At 36.8% G+C, this 8837-nt stretch overlaps 1 pseudogene; it reads right to left on the reverse strand.

Moving 5' to 3' along the window:
- Window positions 1-8618, reverse strand: LOC137716861 (uncharacterized; annotated as a pseudogene).
- Between the last annotated feature and the right edge of the window lie 219 nt (window positions 8619-8837).

The following is an 8837-nucleotide window of genomic DNA, read 5'->3' on the forward strand; positions in this document are numbered from 1 at the left end:
CAATCTGCTTAATTTGTTCAAAATACAAAAGTTATGAGGATTCCGAACAATTCACAGTTGAATCAATGCCTGGATCTGCTTAATCACGTTTGCTCAAAATCTCACCTTCCATGTGAAATGGAGGAAAAGGTTTACGTGTAACTTATTTACCGTTTATATACTCAAGAAGGTGCTTGTCGAGCTTAAAATGCCACCAAAGGAATTTCTGCAACACAAACAAGAAGCCCGTAAATGAAATGAGTCGGAAGTCAGACCACATTAACATGAAACCACATGTTGAATTATAATTTTCAAAACTTTGATGCATTATAAAAGCATGATAGATTGAATTAGCAATGTTTGATTATGTTACCCAAACAGCTGGTGAACCCAACTCAAATCATCAGTCTCACTGAGGTTCTGGGAAGTTGAAAACAATGAAAGCAAAGACTACGAAATTGGTTCATACCTAGCTATGTTGGATATGTAATTTGTCCCAGTACCTTAGTTACGGGATCACGAAATGCTTTTGCTTGAGATTCTAGTTGTGGATACCGTGCAACTTCAGCTCCGTTCGTGAATAAGACATAGGTAGGAAGTTGGCCCATGCTCCCTGCAAGTACATGGTCTCAGTATCGATTACTGAGCAGTGAGCCAGTAACTAAATATAGCCACATAGAAGATATATTATGTACTTTGGATTTAGAGGTAACTGGTGGGAAACATATGTAATTGAAAGCTCAGGAAAACACCGACTTGAGCGTATGCAAGCAGGAGAGTAAGAGGCACGAAATTCAATCTGCCAAATATGCCATATTAAATATATCAAAGGAAAGAATGCTAACATTGCAACTCTCTTTCGTATACTATCACAGTGCATTTATTGAAACGATGTGTATAGCAATAGCACAATACACTATCTTATGGAAAAAAAACTCGAGAAGAAGTCTACATAACCAACCAGCCAATGTTTTGACGTGCTCCCTTCAGTCAGCAAGCTTTCTAACTGCAGCGGTGTCAATTTACTAGAAGTACCTGAGAGAAATTGTAAAATGAAAACACAGAATAAGTTTTTAGTTTAAGACATTATTGTAAACACGAAGATCTGGCGATAAATGAGCCAAGAACACGTGTACAAAGTAAATGTTTGTATTGATGAAATTGTAGGGTTACAATCTGTTTACAACTTGATCCTCTGATTCGATCTCCGAAAGATGTAGATGTGTAGGGGTTGTTGATCAAAGGGTCACGATGACTTGATCTTGAATAAATGATTGCCTTAAGGATTTGGCTTGTGGCGAAGGAAGAACCGGCACATGTAGTTGTGCTTGTTGATTCTTCAATGGTTTTGACGAAGAACACGAAGGATTTTGCGAGTCTTCTTGAGTGCTTGAGTGTTTAGGGCGTTTGAGTGCTTGAGAGCTTCGGAATTTCAAAGCTTTAGCGTTTAGGCATGAAATGAATTCTGAACCCCTTCCTTTGCCTTGGAGTCTTGTATTTATAGACTTCTCAAGCCTTGCCAATTAACATTTGATTTAATTAAATTAAAAAATCAAATAATTCCTTTCCGCCAAGTGTTGACATGTGTCCTTCTTAATGACTCATCCGATTTTGTTGAGTCACATGCCATGTGTACAATTTATTCAAACGTGGCGCATGCCACGTATCCACTAGCACGTCGAAACTTTAATGCGTTGGTGAACATTTATTTCACCGAAATTTCGATGTCTACAAATGCCCTCACTTCAAGGCGCGTCGTATACATGTGTTTGTCACGTGTAAAAGATGTGTTTTGAAGTCCCTCATTGTAGATGTCAATTCAAGGGCCGTCGAGGTTTGATTTTGAATTAGGCTCGAGATTTCTTCAAGGGCCGTCGAGCCTTGACCTTGAATGAAATTGGACCACGAGGAGCTTCATGTCGCGAGTGGTCTTTAGCTTTGTTGGGGTTGAATTGGCATGTGTAGTTGTGCTTGTTAATTCTCCGCGAGCTTGGTGAAGAACGTGAGTGTTTTCTTTGGCCAGAGAGCTTTCTCGTTTCCTTCAAAGGTTTGGATTTGCTTCATTTCTTTGGAGTCGAATTTGATCCAAGGGTGGTATACACTCACTACTATAATATAAGCTTTAGGTGGCGAATGATGGTGGCAGATATTAGAAAAATCATGTCGGTAAAATATATCCAACACATCATTTAATTAGTAGCGAATATTAAAAAAATCTTGTTGGTTATATCCGACATAAATTCTTGACGGATATTTAATGACGGATATCACATAAATACAGTCAGTTATAACCGACAGTATTTTTAAATCCTTTTTTTTTTATAATATTTTTGAAGTTTCTGGCGGTTTTTAAGTTAATTGTGGCAGTTATAACCTTCAGAAATTGACTATTTTATTATTTTACTTTATGGCGGTTATTATTTTAGTATTCTGAGAGAATAATAACAACAGACTACAATCTGAAGCTCTATCATTTTTGTAATAAGGATTATGCTCCCTCACAGGCAAGCAACAAGATACAAAGAAATTCAAACAATTTTTTTCAATGCGTCACAAAGCACATTGTCTGGCACATAAACACACATGAACATCTGGTGTACTCTATCATGTCTGATTTTATTATTTTAAAATGTTATATTGATTATAAATAAATAAATAAACCCATGTTTTAATTTTTTTTTTTTTTTTTCACTCATGGCTTTTTGCGATTTTTTACACATGCTATCTCGGAGTATATAAAAACATATCTGATGGTTGGATCGTTGAAATTAGTTTCGTAGAATGCATATCCTATCAAATTGATAGATTTAACAAACACTTAAGAGTTAATGTTATACTTCCATTAAGTATAAAATAAGATTTATCCATTAGTGTAAATATTTTAAATTGAAGATCGAATTCATTCATTGCATTCTTATAGGGTCGAGGAGTGTAACTGTAAAAAATCATCAAAATCGAAGCTAAAATAACCGTTAAATTATGATTTTTCGTTTTTAACCGTCGAAAACTTTTGTTTTGTAACCTAATCTTTGAATGTTTGTTTTTTGTGATTTTTTACGTATGCGATCTCGGAGTATGTACAAACAAGTTTGACGGTTAGATCATTGAAAAAAGTTTCGTAGAATGTGTATTGCGTCAAAACGGTAGATTAAATAAACACTTAAGAGTTAATGTTATACTTCCATTAAGTATAAAATCTTAGTGTAAATAGTTTAAATTGAAGATCAAATTTATTCATTGCATTCTTATAGTGTCGAGGAGTGTATTTGTAAAAAATCATTAAAATCGGAGCTAAAATAACCGTTAAATTGTCATTTTTCGTTTATAACCATAAATAACTTTTGTTCCGTTACGTAATATTTGAATGTTTGTTTTTTACAATTTTTTACGTATGAAATCTCGAAGTGTGTAGAAATAAGTTTTACGGTTAGATCGTTGAAATTTTTTTCGTAGAATGCATATCGCATCAAAAGGATAGATTAAACAAACACGTTAATATTATACTTCCATCAAGTATAAAGTAAGATTTGTGGTATCCACTAGTGTAATATTTTTAATTGAAGATCAAATTTATTCATTACATTCTTATAGGGTCGATGAGTGTAGTTGTAAAAAATTATTAAAATCGGAACTAAAATAACCGTTAAATTGTGATTTTTCGTTTATAACCGTCGAAAACTTTTGTTCCATTACTTAATCTCTGAATGTTTGTTTTTTACAATTTTTTACGTATGCAATCTCGGATTGTGTACAAATAAATTTTACGGTTGGATCATTGAAAAAAGTTTCGTAGAATGCATATAGCGTCAAAACGGTAGATTAAACAAACACTTAGAGTTAATACTATACTTCCATCAAGTATAAAGTAAGACTTGTGGTATCGACCAGCGTAAATATTTTAAATTGAAGATCAAATTCATTCAATGCATTCTTATAGGGTCGAGGAGTGTAACTGTAAAAAAATCATCAAAATAGGAGCTAAAATAACAGTTAAATTGTGATTTTTCGTTTATAACCGTCGAAATTTTTTGTTTTATTACCTAATTTCTGAATGTTTGTTTTTTGTGATTTTTTACGTATGCGATCTCGGAGTGTGTACAAATAAGTTTGACGGTTAGATCATTGAAAAAAGTTTCGTAGAATGTGCATTGCGTCAAAACAGTAGATTAAATAAACACTTAAGAGTTATTGTTATACTTTCATTAAGTATAAAATAAGATTTTGTGGTATCCACTAGTGTAAATATTTTAAATTGAAGATCAAATTTATTCATTGCATTCTTATAGGGTCAAGATGGGTAGCTGTAAAAAAATCATTAAAATTGGAGCTAAGATAACCGTTAAATTGTGATTTTTCGTTATAACCATCGAAAACTTTTGTTCTGTTACGTAATGTCACATCCCGGCCCGGGTGGGACCACTTCGCGGGCCCGCTCCACCACCGTAGCACGATATTGTCCGCTTTGGGCTTACTATTCCCTCACGGTTTTATTTTTGGGAACTCACGAGCAACTTCCCAGTGGGTCACCCATCATGGGATTGCTCTAGCCCCCTTCTCGCTTAACTTCGGAGTTCCTACGGAACCCGAAGCCAGTGAGCTCCCAAAAGGCCTCATGCTAGGTAGGGATGGGAATATACATATAAGGATCACTCCCCTAGGCGATGTGGGATGTCACAATCCACCCCCCTTAGGGGCCCGACGTCCTCGTCAGCACACCACGGCCAGGGTTAGGCTCTGATACCAAACTGTCACATCCCAGCCCGGGTGGGACCACTTCCCGGGCCCGCTCCACCACCGTAGCACGATATTGTCCGCTTTGAGCTTACCATTCCTTCACGGTTTTGTTTTTGGGAACTCACACGAGAACTTCCCGATTGGTCACCCATTCTGGGAATGCTTTCGCGCACTACTCGCTTAACTTCGGAGTTCTCATGGAACCCAAAGCCAGTGAGCTCCCAAAAGGCCTCGTGCTAGGTAGGGATGAGAATATACATATAAGGATCACTCCCCTGGGCGATGTGGGATGTCACACGTAATCTCTGAATGTTTGTTTTTTACGATTTTTTACGTATGCAATCTTGTAGTATCTACAAATAAGTTTGATGGTTCGATCATTGAAACTAATTTTGTAGAATGCATATCTCCGTTAAATTTGCCTAAATTTTTAAGTGGGAAAAGTAATTTGTGCTAAATTTTTATTTATGTTTTTCAAGTATTGATTAGACAATATTTAGTTTGTGTGATGACATTTTCATTGTACAATTATCTTTTTGTTTCTTTATTGCATATTTTACATGGGTTATTATCTATTAAACCAAACAATTATTTATTTAATTTTTAAAAATGTATTCTATTTAAATACATATTATTTATTTATTTATTAAACCAAACAATTAGTATTTTATTTTTTAAAATCGTAACAAAATTTGGGGGGGGGGGGAGGTGGGGATGGGAATTAAAATTTTGGGAGGGAATGTTGGCGGGATTTTTGCCGCCTTTTTTTTTACTGTCGGTTAAAACCGCCAGTAATGAAAATGTTTTTGTCGGTTTAACCGACAGTAATGCAATTTTCCAGAATATAACCCCCTCCTTGCACCGGTGCCTTCTCCCCTTCCCCCTTTTCTCCTCTCCTCATTTCCTTCTCCTTTTTCTCTCGTCATTTACTTCCAGTTTAACACTTGCAACCAAAGTTCAAAAGGTAACACTCTTGCTCTCGCTCTCTCTCTCTCTCCCCCCTCTCTCTCTCTCCCTCCCTCTATCTTTCTCTCTCTGTGTCTCTCATATGGGGAACTGTGGGTACGAATTTAAACTTGCTAAAATTTGTTAGTAGTTAGATGCTATTGGAAAACTTGAATAATTTTGTGTTGTTTGTTTAAGTGGGTTGGATGCTGTTAGTGGTGGTTCTACGAGTGGATGTGGTCGCTCAGAATGGTTAGCACAACCTTATGGTGCTGATACTGCTCGAGACACCTCAAATACGGCTAGTGAGGTCACGAAGTATAGGAGGAAGCGGAGGAAAATTGCTACTCAAGGTATATGTGTGTGCTAGACATGAGTTCAAGCACATTTATTTAAGATAACTGTAAGAAGCAAACAATAATGGATGTTGTTTAAGATATATAGTCCATACAAATTTTTCAAGCACATTTATTTAAGAAGCAAACATGTTGTCATCAGAGAGGAATGATTTGAAACAGGTTGAATATGGAAGGATTTGAAACATGTTGTGTACAATAGCAAAAGACAGACCCTGAAGCCTTCACCAACAGTAATAAACCGCTGCGACACCCACCGATCACCAACACTTCAACAACACCACGACAACATTTGCAGCACTGCCGTCGTCAACAAAAGAAATATGCATACACATGAGTTAAAACAAACAAACAGGAGGGAACCTTCACAAAAGTTAGTCATGTGAAGCCTCAGTACTCGGCAGAACTCGAGAAAAAAGAGGCATTAGAGGTTGATTATTCGGAGTCTCAATACTTTGTAAAACTCCAGATGGCAAAGGCAATAAGCGTCTTTGGAATAAAGCCATAAACATATGATGATCACTTTGAATCCGACTTTTGGATTCCTACAGCTGGTCAAGTTTTCTTTCCATGCTCGTTGAATAATTACTTGCAAACATGTGCAACTTTCTATTTTCATGCTTGAGCCATCTAATCTCTTGTCTAAGACTTGCCACCTCAGCCATCAATGATTCAAATTAGTGAGTTCGGGCAAGTAGGCGTTGGCCCATATTGGATACAGAGCCCACACACTGAACACTGAAAGTCAAAGAGTCTTGAACAACCAACTCATCGGCAACTCATCGAACCGTTAGGAAAGTATCATGTTATCCTTAGGAGTGAGGAGATTCCTAGCTACCACTATAGCAGTTATGTCATTCTTCATCATAGAGTCCCCAACTGTAAGAGGACCATTAGGGGATAAGAATGATGTGTGTCATATGTTGTCTTGAGAAGACATGTCTTCATCTTCCACAACATTCAAATCAAAACGACGGTTAGATAAGCAAACCATTTTCAGAAATGATGAAAAAAAAAAAAAAAAAAAGATCAGATAAATTGAAATCTCATAAATGCAAAAAAAAAAAAAAAAAAAAAAAAGGAAAATTTCTACAGGCAACAACTTTCTGAGCGTGCTGTTAACACAATTGATGCCTTTATAGAAAAAAGAGGCAACAAAGCCACTTATTCAAAAAATCGAAGAGGTGCCACTTTCCAAATTTGAAAAGCTAGAGTTTTCCTGAATAAAGTTGGTCGGGCTTTTTAGACGCAATCTTAGCTTTTCGTATATTATGGGCAACTTTGTCAAAGATCTCTAACAAAGTTGAAACGCGTGAATTTTACTGTTCCAACACCATTATTGCTGACAAGAGAAAAGGAACAACACCACTACTTGAAATTGGGAAATCCCTATATACGTCTACATTCATCCTCCATGACAAGGCAGACCTACGAGAATGCCTAACTTTTCTTCCTCTCCGAGAATATCTCTTCAACCAAGCCACTCAAAATGCTAAACTCATTTCCTCAGTAAGAAAGTAGTTTTAATCGAGAAGTTTTGCATCAATATCAAAACCTTCTACTGTTTTCCTCAGTAAGAAAACAGTAGAAGGTTTTGACACTGATGCAAAACTCAATTATATAGCAAGCGAAACTCGTTCACAATTTGCATCGAATCTACTTGATGTTAACAAGGTAAAAGGAATGGAAAAGAAAGAAAGAAGGGGGAAATAAAAGAGTTTAGCGTGTACCTAATGTTTGAAAGGCGGGTTGTTGTGTGAAAATATGTATCACTGCAGAGAATGAAACAACAATAGATGTGCATTTAGGTCAAAATACATATATCACTGCAGAAAAAGAAAGGCAATTTGAAGATATACCCACCTGTAAACGCCACAACGTACCAGAGAGTCAAGTGGCGGTCCAGAATTAAAGTGAGACCGATAAGAAAAATCTGAAACGAAGAAAGATATTACCTCGAGTAGAAATCAAATAGGTGAATACAACAAATACATTGTTAAAATGATGATTAAGACTAATAAGTGGTGGAAATGGAGATTATGTTTTGTCTCACCTTTGCAGAAAAGAGCGAATCAGCAATAAATCCTTCTAATTCCAAATAAAACATTTAAAAAACAAAATAACAAATTGCCCAGAAACACAAATTGAAAATTAAACGTGGGTTTTGCTCCAATTGCAATGCTGAAGTTGAAAAATTCCAAACCTTGATTGCAGTCAAGAGCCCGAATGTCAAAGCCGCTCGAATTTCCTGAAAAAAATTACAATCATAAAGAAAACGGTAAATTTATGAATCAAAATGGAGATCGAAATGGAGAGAGAGAGAGAGAGAGAGAGAGAGAGAGAGAGAGAGGGAGGGATGGGAAATTACTCGGCGGAGGAGGTGATCGGTGATGTGGGCGGAAAGGACATGGGCGGCGAAGGTGCGGAGGACGAGGTAGGAGAAGAAAGTTAAGAAATGGAGCAGATAGTATGGCTCTGATACAATCGCGTTTAACAGCTTCATTGGTCTGCTTTGCTTCTTCTCCATTGCTTTGAATCTCTCTCTGTGATTTCGCGCTCGATCTGACTCCGGTTCAAGCTCTGAGAATTTCAGTGCTCCACCGCAATGCACAAAGCCGCTTCATCTCGCACTCTCCAAGTCTCGAGTGTTCCTCCATTGATTATTGGTCATGGGCCTATTTTGGACTGGAAGAACCCAGCCCAGGCAAAGGCCTCATAAAACCCAAGAAAGAAAATGTCGCGCGTACTAAAATCTAGACTGCTTCTGTCGGAAGCGCTTTTGTTCTTAAGCACTTGAATCAGAAGAAGGGTTGAAGTTCAAAA

The sequence above is a fragment of the Pyrus communis genome, chromosome 15 (genome assembly GCF_963583255.1).
Source record: "Pyrus communis chromosome 15, drPyrComm1.1, whole genome shotgun sequence".
Taxonomy (NCBI): domain Eukaryota; kingdom Viridiplantae; phylum Streptophyta; class Magnoliopsida; order Rosales; family Rosaceae; genus Pyrus; species Pyrus communis.